This window comes from Dendrobates tinctorius, unplaced genomic scaffold (assembly GCF_039654945.1).
Source record: "Dendrobates tinctorius isolate UK_male_01 unplaced genomic scaffold, ASM3965494v1 ptg000015l, whole genome shotgun sequence".
In the NCBI taxonomy this organism is placed as follows: domain Eukaryota; kingdom Metazoa; phylum Chordata; class Amphibia; order Anura; family Dendrobatidae; genus Dendrobates; species Dendrobates tinctorius.
In genome coordinates this window covers 29,786,492-29,796,116 of record NW_027361683.1, presented here as the reverse complement: position 1 = coordinate 29,796,116, position 9,625 = coordinate 29,786,492, and the positions used below count along the sequence as shown (strand labels likewise).

General features: G+C 43.1%; 1 long non-coding RNA gene across 2 annotated transcripts in view; it reads right to left on the bottom strand.

Moving 5' to 3' along the window:
* Positions 1-4,777: 4,777 nt before the first annotated feature.
* The window catches only part of LOC141074741 (uncharacterized), a 56,799-nt gene continuing 51,951 nt past the window's right edge, over positions 4,778-9,625 (bottom strand). For both annotated transcript variants that reach the window (XR_012227204.1, XR_012227203.1), the window contains exons 2-5: positions 8,177-8,318; positions 7,491-7,800; positions 7,013-7,169; positions 4,778-6,712 (exon numbers count right to left, since the gene is read on the bottom strand). This is a non-coding gene — a long non-coding RNA (uncharacterized lncRNA). The remainder of the gene's footprint in view (positions 6,713-7,012; positions 7,170-7,490; positions 7,801-8,176; positions 8,319-9,625) is intronic.

Sequence of the window (9,625 nt, the reverse complement as noted above, 5' to 3'; positions counted from 1 at the left end):
CCTGCCATAAATCCTAGAGGACCCACTTTACACTGCACTTCCCCCGATAGTGTAATATCCTCAGAGGATTTAGTTACAAAATGCTTCTGCAGATGAATCTTTCTTATAGATTTAAATAGATCAATTTTAAATTCTGTCATGTCAAAAGCCTGTGGTAAGCAAAAATTGAGACCTTTAGCTAGTAACGCCTGATGCGATTCTTTAAGGACATGTCCAGAAAGATTAACCACTGAAAATGATGAAGCGTCCGTTAATGCCTTGGTCTCCACGAGACCTGTTTCCTTTTGCGATACTGGCCAAAGTGTCTTCCTCCTTCCTCTTCTGACTCTCCGCCTAAAGGGACACTAGATCCGGCTGAAACCACATCTTGCACTAATTGCTGATCTCTAGAAACAGAAGTATAACCAACTCCCTCCCCCACACTGGAGTCGGAATCCATAGTAAGATAATCTCTTTTTACTGAAACCTGTTTCTGCTTATACTGGAAACGTTTATTTTTCGTTTTTCCAAGATGTCCAAAGTGGGTACTGGAGTGGACCCGTTGCTTATTCCAATTAAAGATCTGACCGCTGGCAAAGTCATTCTTATCCCTCAAAAATTTATCACGTTTTCTTGATTTGATTTCTGCCTGTATGGGTGAAAGTTTACTATCCATCTTCTTATTAAACATTGTCCACTGGTTCTCCGTCAACCTAGATTTCAACTCCTCTTGTGATTTAGCCAATTCCTCTTTTACCATATCATAATTGCGCAGATTAGTAGCCAAAACCAGTTGTAATAAGTCCTGAGAACATTTAAGTAAAATCTTCTCCCACTCCATACGGAAGGAGGTATCTTCACTAAAAATAGAAATATCTTTCCACACTCGTAATCCTCGTGGCACTCGTCCACATTCGCTGTAGGACTTTAATGAATTATTAGTCCAAAATAATTTTCTCTCTCAGCCAAATTCATGAGTTAGAATTCTAATGATTTTGTGCTCAAAGTGTGCACCTCATCACAGGTTTCGCACTCCTTAAAATAATTATCCACGTCCTCCCGACCTGCTTGGAGGCTTCTCCCAGAAGTGGTCACTTCTGATTCCAAAAATGGTTAGAATCGAGAGCAGATGTCATGTTGCGTTTGGAGAGCCCCTGATTTGCTTAAACAGCAGAAGCACCCCATAACTGACTCCATTTTGGAAACTAGTCCCCTCAGAGAATATATCTAGATGTGTGGTGAGCACCATGAACCCCTAGGTGCTTCACAAAAGTTTATAACGTAGACCTGTGAAAATAGAAAAAAAAAAAAAAAAAAAAAAAAAAATCGCATTTTAACCACAAAAATATAATTTTAGCCCCATTTTTTTTAATTTTCACAAGGGTATTAGGAGAAAATGGACCCAAAATTATTGTGCAATTTCTTCTGATTACGCTGATACCCCATTCGTTGTGGAAAACTACTGTTTGGGCACATGGCAGGGCTCAAAAAGGAAGGAGTGACGTTTTTGAATGCAGACTTTGATGGAATAGTCTGCTGGCGTCATGTTGCGTTTAGAAAGCCTCTGATGTGCCTAAACAGTAAAATACCTCGAGAAGTTACCACATTTTAATAGCTAGATCCCTGAAGGATTTTATCCAGAGGTATAGTGAGCATTTTGAACTCACAGGTACTACACAAAATTTGATAACATTAGGTCATCATTTTGAAAAATTTAATTTTTTTCACAAAAATGTTGATTTTGCCCCAAATTTGTAATTTTCACAATGGAAAATAGGAGAAAATAGACCCTATAGCTTGTTGTGCAATTTTTACTGAACATGACTATACCCCATATGTAGTTAAAAACTTCTGCTTGGGCACATGGTAGAGCTAGGAAAGGAAAGAGCACTATTTGCTTAAGATAGATTGTGAATGCCATGTCGAATTTGAAAACCCCCTGACGTGAAAACAGCAGAAACTCCCCACAAAGTGACTCTATTTTGGAAACTAGACCCCTCAAGGAATTCATCTAGGGCTGTAGTCAGTATTTTGAATCCATAGGTGCATCACAGAATTTTATAACATTGAGAAATACTGGAACATTGGAATAAAATATTGGTAATATGATATTTTATTGATAAAAATGTAACTTTTGCATTTGCTGCAAATTTGTCAGGTAATAATAGGTGAAACTAGATGCCACAATTTTGACATTTGTAGAGCCCCTAAGATGCCAGAACAGCAGAAAAACCCAAAAAGTGACCCCATTGTTGAAACTACACCTCTAGATGATATCATTTATGGCTACAGTGACTATTTTGCAACACCCATGCCAGGCTTTTTTTTTTGAGAATTGCAAATCTGCCAGTCTAATACCCATACATTGTGCCCCCATAAAGTGTACAGCCCCCATATATTATAGCAATCCCTTACAATGTGCCCAGCTTATGCTTCTGGCGATATGCACCCAAAAATTAAGAGCCTTCTCTCCATTACAATAATGCCAAACACGTGGACGCTTACTGTGGTTTAGATACAGTGCAGCCCAGAAGGAGGGGGCATTTGGATTTGGGAGCACATAATTCACTGGCTTTTATCTGAGGAGGCAAAAGCCATGTCACTTTTCCAGAGTCTTTGTACTACCGTAACATGGGAACCCCTTATAGATCCAGTGACAGATGATGGATCTGAGTGGGGGCTGGTTTTGTATTTAACAATTTAGGGTTATATTGGTAACATTTTGGTGTACATTATATTTTTCGATCACTTCCAGAATAAGGCTGTATCACATTCTTGCGTTCTATGCTAAACATTTAACTCTGGGTTTTTGTGCAAATCTCGCAAAAAATGTGAATCAGACGAAACCCCCAACAGAACCACCCACCATGAGGCTGATGGAGAAACTTTGTACTCCATTTGGCATCTGCTTTGGTGGTTTCTATCCTTTTAGGCATGCACAGATCTGTGGTCGCCCACACTTGTGCGCTAAAAAAGATCCCTAAAATCATGGGATACCGCCGGCCGGAACAGAGACCAATTCAAAGTGACTCCATCTGCCTCATGAGTGAGTGGTTTCATCTAGGGGTTTCACCTGAATCGCAGTTTGGGGAATTTACACAGAAACTCCGACGTAAGCGCTCAGCAGAGAGAGCAGGATAAATGTGTGCCAAGTCTTATTCCAATTTTTGGGAGATAGAGAGTACAAAAATAATTGAAAAGCAAAAGTGAATTTTAATCATACAGAGTTCTTAATAATACTGTATTTGATCAAACATAGCATAAAAGTCGTCCCACCATCGACAAGGTGATTCTGTGGTCGGGGCGGTCCTACACTGTCTAGTATTAATAACGTTATCATGTGTCAAAGTTGACTTCTGTGTCAATAAGGGCAGACAAGGACCGGGTCCCAACCACTGGACACCAGTCAGGGGAAGCCTTTAAGTACAATTTCCAGCTCAGGAGAGGGATGCCACACCCCAGCTTGCACAGAATGCAAAAATACAAAGAAAAACACAAAAATTGAGCTTGTTAGTGAGCCTAAAGCAAGAAAAGAGGAAAACTAACTGCCCCAGAGCAGACCCCAAAGGAAAGACAGCCCCCGACATGTATTGACGGTGAAACAAGATGAAAATACAAAGGCAGGAAAATAGGCAGAGCAAACGATGGGGCCCAGCTAACTAAAAAGGACAGAAAAGGAAAGACACTGTCTGCAATCTGCCAAAAAAAACTACAAAAATATTGTCCAACACTTCTGATAGCAAAATTAGCCCTGAAGTCACTAGACTTCTAAACCTATATCAGCACTCTGAAATATTCTGAGACAGAGCAAAAAAGAGGCCAATCTAATAAGGGACAAAATGCAGATTGGCAAATACTGATTAATAGGAGTGGAATTTCAGCATAGCCCCAGCAGGGACATGCTGATTACACAAAAAACTGAATTGACCAACAAGCGCAAGTGTGAACATTAGCAAAAAACAAACTTAACTTGAGAAGACTGGAAGAGAGCTGAAGTCCAGGACCTGAGAAGCAGACTGAATCACCAGCACCCGGATAGGGCGTCAGCTGTCTTATATCCAGTCTGATACTCCAGAGATCCAATCGTTATCTTCCTCATCAGGTGGCAGATCACTACCACTTAAACCAACCGCACTACCTCCTGTCACCACCAGAGGGAGAATGGAAGGGGAACTCTCAACTGGTGGAGCAGAAAATGAGTTCATGACAGCTAAGTCTCTCTGTCCTCCTACTGAGCATGCTCATGAGACGGTTTCCCATTGGAGATCGGGAGTCATGTGCTCAGGTCCTGCTCCAGATCTCATTGGTCCATCTCGGAGATCTGGAAGCTTCCAGAAGGTCCCGGCTGCTATGAAAAGCGCGCAAGGCCGTTCCGCCATGCGCTAGTATAGACTATACTGCTATGTGTGAATGGTGACGGATGTATGATTCTGGTGACTGACTTATTATGAAACCCCTTCCCTCTGATATTACGCATGTGGTTAGGGAATTAGTTCAGTAGTCTGTGCCAGTCTGTGGCAAGCCTTAGGCCACTGTGCACACCGAACATCTGCGCTAGCGTCCGACATAGCGCCTGCTTTGTAGCTGTGTCGTCCAGCGGCCGTGTCCTGTGCCAGACTGTAGTTGCAGCCCTTGGCATTCGCAGTAGCGACGCCGCACACATGGTAGTTCTAGACGGACGCAGCCCCTCTGTCTTAGTTCCTGCTTCTGTGACCTTATACCATGTGTGCATTTACCTTAGTCCTGTAACTCTAACAGGCTCAGCAGAGAGCAGGTGAGCGGGCACCAACCAAATAAATGCTCATGCAGGGATCACCACATGCAAGTTAACTAGACAATTGTACAAAAAAGAGAAAGGGACTATGCATAAATGTGGGATCACCACGCCAAAACCAAGTATTTATAAAAATATAATTTTTATTATGAAATACAAAAAGCAGCAAGGAAGCAGCAAAAAACACCACACATAAAAACAATTAAAAAAATCTGATCAACATGTAGACCGCTGGCTGCAGAATGTAAAGGCACCAATATCGAATAATAACGTTCTCAATATCATAACATATAATACAGACAATATGATGGAGACGAAAACAATACACTGATGACTGGCCAGTTCAATAAGATCCTATACCAACATGTAAAGTGCATAGCACATAACCCAGAATATCAATCAAACCTTCCTAAAAGGAGCCCTGTAATGCTTGAAAAATATATCTAATATGAGGAATATGAATAACAGATGTAAGTCCCCATAGAATAAAGTCAGTAGCCCAAAAAAAGTGGAGGAGGGCTAGTAATGTATGGCAATTGAAGATCCCAAACAGGCATAAAATACATCACCCAAAGGCACAGTCAGTAAGTCCAGTCAAAGGTCGCCCCAGCGTCTGTGTATTGTGCCAGCAGCCACAGCGGTATACAAGGACCCATGCGTTCCGACACCGCTAGGTGTCTTTCTCAAGGTGAGTGCTATTACAGCCTCTAAGCGCCGCTTATTTAAGTCAGAGAAATCACAAATAAATCCAAACCAGGTGACGGCTGGCGGCGTACAGGGAGAATCATGAAGGCGGATGTGACCTAACAGCTTGATACGTATCTATTGCGCAGGCGCCGTCGCGCGGCAACCAGAGCATATAGGTTGAAGTCTCATGAGACTAGAGTATCCCGCGCGTGCAGGGAGAATCATGAAGGCGGATGTGACCTCACAGGTTGACACATATCTATTGCGCAGGCGCCGTCGCGTAGCAACCAAAGCATATAGGTTGAAGTCTCATGAGACTGGAGTCTCACGCGCCTGCGCAGTATGGTCAAACGGATAACCACAACCAATCTTGTGAGCGCTATCAGCGTCCATCAAGGGTCAACGTCTCATAAGATTAGCGAATCACACGCATGCGCAATTCAACCCTTAGATGGCCATGATGAGAGGGCAAGCAAAGTATCAAACATACATATGCGTAAACACCCTTCCAGCATGATGAGTAAATGTTAAAATAGTACACACTCAAAACCTGTGGGGGATGTGTATCCCACAGAAACACACTGTAGCAAGATGGGCACTAAGTTAATTATTTATGGGTAATAGCATTTATAAGTGTAACAGCAATTTATTGAAACACAGGAACCCACACCTGTTTGGTGAAGCACACGCATGCACACTCCCCCACAAGAATGTTTATCAAGACAATAAAGACAAGTATTATTTAATCAGCCAGATCCGCATTTTAAGTGGACTGAACCATACAAGCAACATAAGTAATAGTAGCTAGGCACCAATCAGGGTGTATACTAGTTGGCCCTAGATCAGGGTGTCAAGAAAGACACACATAGTGCACCGGTGCTACTGTATCAAAAGGGCAGCGCTTAATGAGATGTTCACCTAGATCTATACACTCAAAAAGGTAGTGGTCAAAAACGCCACAACAAGATGTCATATAGAACAGCAGCAGTATGGAGCGCATTAGAGTTCATCTAAAACGACGGAAGACCGAACATCGTTATAATGACAAAAACGGAAAATCCCAAAGAAAAAAAAGGGGGGGGGGGAAACAGCCACGTTATAATGCAGTCCTCATGATTTTTTCTCTCATAAGATTTTCTTTTTTCACAGGGTGAATTGTAGCATCATGGCAAGGGAGTATTGCTAAAAGACAGCCACATAAAGGAGGATTGAAAATCCAAAACCCGAGAGCAGTCACAGGCTCCAGTATAAGGGAAATCCCGGACCTAAAACCTGGGGGAGGAAGAACAAAAAAAGGGGGGCGGCAGAAAAAGTTAGTAAATGAGATGCAACAGCCCAATCTATAGTTTCTTATAGAAGCCATTATACAGCAGCTCCTCGTTAAGACCACGTGGTGAAAGGCAATCCAGGTCAAATATCCATCTCGCTTCCCGCCGGAGGAGTTCTTCTGAGATGTTACCCCCCTAATGTTAACACGAACCCCCTCCAGACCCATAACCCTAAGGGAATCAGGGGAGCCACCATGGTTGTCAAGAAAATGGGTGGCCACAGAGGTCAGCGGTTTCCCCTTACCTCTGTCAGCCCTTGCTGTCATAATATTCGAGAGATGCTGCTGTGTCCTGCGTCGTAGTTCCTGCGTTGTCTGCCCCACATACAATTTCTTGCATCCGCAAACCAGGGCGTAGACCATGTTGCGAGAACGGCAGTTGAAATACGCCTTCGGCTGTATCTGTGAGGGCAGACAAAGCGCCCACAAAAATCTGTTAGTCAAAATTCGAGGACAGATGGAACAGTCCCCACATGGAAACGTACCCCTAGTGTCATTACCAGTACGAATCTTGGAAATTGGGCGTCTGAAATGGCTATTGGATAGAATATCCTTAAGGTTCTGCGCCCTTCTAGCCACCACACTTGGGCGTTCATCTATAAAACGACGTAACTTAGAGTCACTCAACAGGATGCCCCAATTGTTCCCAAGAATTTGGTAAACATCATTCCACTGATTGTGGAATCTCGTGATGAGACTAACTCGATTGCGCACTCCCCTTACCCGTGGATTGAGGAATTCCTCCCTGGGTCTGTTCCTGGAAAACTCAAAGGCCCCAGATACAATCCTCCTCGGATATCCTCTCTCACGAAATCTGTTGGATAATTGTCGTGATTCCCTCAAAAAATCTTCCGTACAGCTGCAATTTCTCCTAATGCGAATAAATTGTCCTTTCGGGATTCCCTTGCGTAAATGTGCAGGGTGAAAACTCTCAAAGTGTAATACGTTATTAGTTGCCGTTGTTTTACGGAACAGCGTTGTAGTAATGCGATTTTGGCACACTCCAATCCTAAGATCCAAAAAATCCACCGAGCTGGAAGAGAAGGTACAGGTAAGCCTGATGTTCCAACAATTCTCATTTAGCGTTGCTATAAAATCCATTAACTGGGTTTCAGATCCCAGCCAGATGATAACAATGTCATCTATATACCTAAACCACTTGAAGACCCATTTAGAAAAGCCATCTTGTTGATAAACGTGTGTCTCCTCCCACCAACCCAAAAAGAGGTTGGCATAGGAGGGCGCAATCTTAGCCCCCATGGCTGTCCCAGATATTTGCCTAAAGAAAGCCCTGTCAAAAACAAAATAGTTTTTTTCGAGGACAAACTTTAGGAGCTCCAGAATGAACGTGTCATGACCTCTGTCACCCGTAGTGTGTTGATTTAAAAAGTAAGAGACGGCCTCCATACCAAGATTGTGACTGATATTCGTGTAAAGCGCCTCCACATCAAGGGTGACCAGAATGGTACCATCGGGGATTTCCAGATCCTTCAAAAGCAATAACAAATGAGTGGTATCTCTGACGAAGGACTCCAACCGTTGGGCCATGGGCTGCAGAAAGAAGTCAAGATAAGCACAAGGTTTCTCATATAAACCCCCCAGCCCAGAGACAATGGGTCTGCCCGGAGGCTCGATAGTCGATTTATGTACCTTGGGTAACAAATAAAAAGTTGGTACAACCGGGTGATTTGTAGTTAGAAAATCGAGCTCTTTTTTGTTGATAATACCATTCAGGAATGCCCTAGAAAGTAATCTATCTAGCTGACCTTTAAAAATAGTGGTTGGATCTGAGGGTAAGATTAAATAATACTGAGCATTACCAAGCTGACGGCGGACTTCCAGGCAATACATGTCTTTAGGCCAAAGAACGATGTTACCGCCTTTGTCAGCTTCCTTAATTTCGAAGGAATCATTGTTTTTCAAGCTCTTTAATGCCAGTTTTTCCCCTCTACTCAAATTGTTGTGACGAAACTTATCAATCCTAAGTCTCTTAATGTCCCCACATGTCTTGTCGAAAAATATCTGAATTGTTGGGACTAGAGAAAAGCTCGGGGAAGCTTGAGATGGCAATTTACCGGTAAATCTCTTACGCCCAGTACCAGCCTCATTTTCTGCCAACAGATCTAACAAGTCACGTAATACTTGTCTGTCCTGTTCAGGTAATTCCTCAATAAGAGAGGGTTGTTGGTACAACATTTTGAACATCAATTGACGACAAAAAAGATATAGATCCTTTGTGAGCTCAAACTTATCCAAACAATTCATGGGTGAAAAGGAGAGACCCTTGGACAGAAGTTTGGTTTCCATTTCTGATAGTGCATATGAAGATAAATTAATTATCTGCAATCCCACCCCATCTGATAAAGGGCTAGAGTGGGAGGTGACCTCTAATAGCGTCTCCTGTTGTTGAGTCTCGTCTCCCTCCTGAGTCTCAGCCTTTCTGTATGTTTTTGTTGCAGCGCCTCTGTGTGTGAATAGAGCCCGCTCTGCGCACTTCGGGTGAAGTTGAACCCGTGCGCATTATATCGCCATATTGCTCGTCTACCATTACTCAGCAGCGGTTGTAACACCTACTGCACGGTGGACCCCGAGTGGCGAACGCACTTTATTATTATTTTTATTTAGTGCGCTCCGCCGTTCCTAACACACAAAGCCAGCCAATCACTTGCATGACCTTCTCAAAGATGGTGGTGACAGATGCCTATGTCATCACGTTGCCCACAGTGTGCGTCCTCCATCATTGGCTGAAAAAGGGCGCTGGAAGCATTTTTTGAAACGCGACTTTGGCGCTCTGGTCGCCGACCTCATGGCCGACCTCACGCTATGGTCGGGTTTCGTTTCATGAAACCCGACTTCAG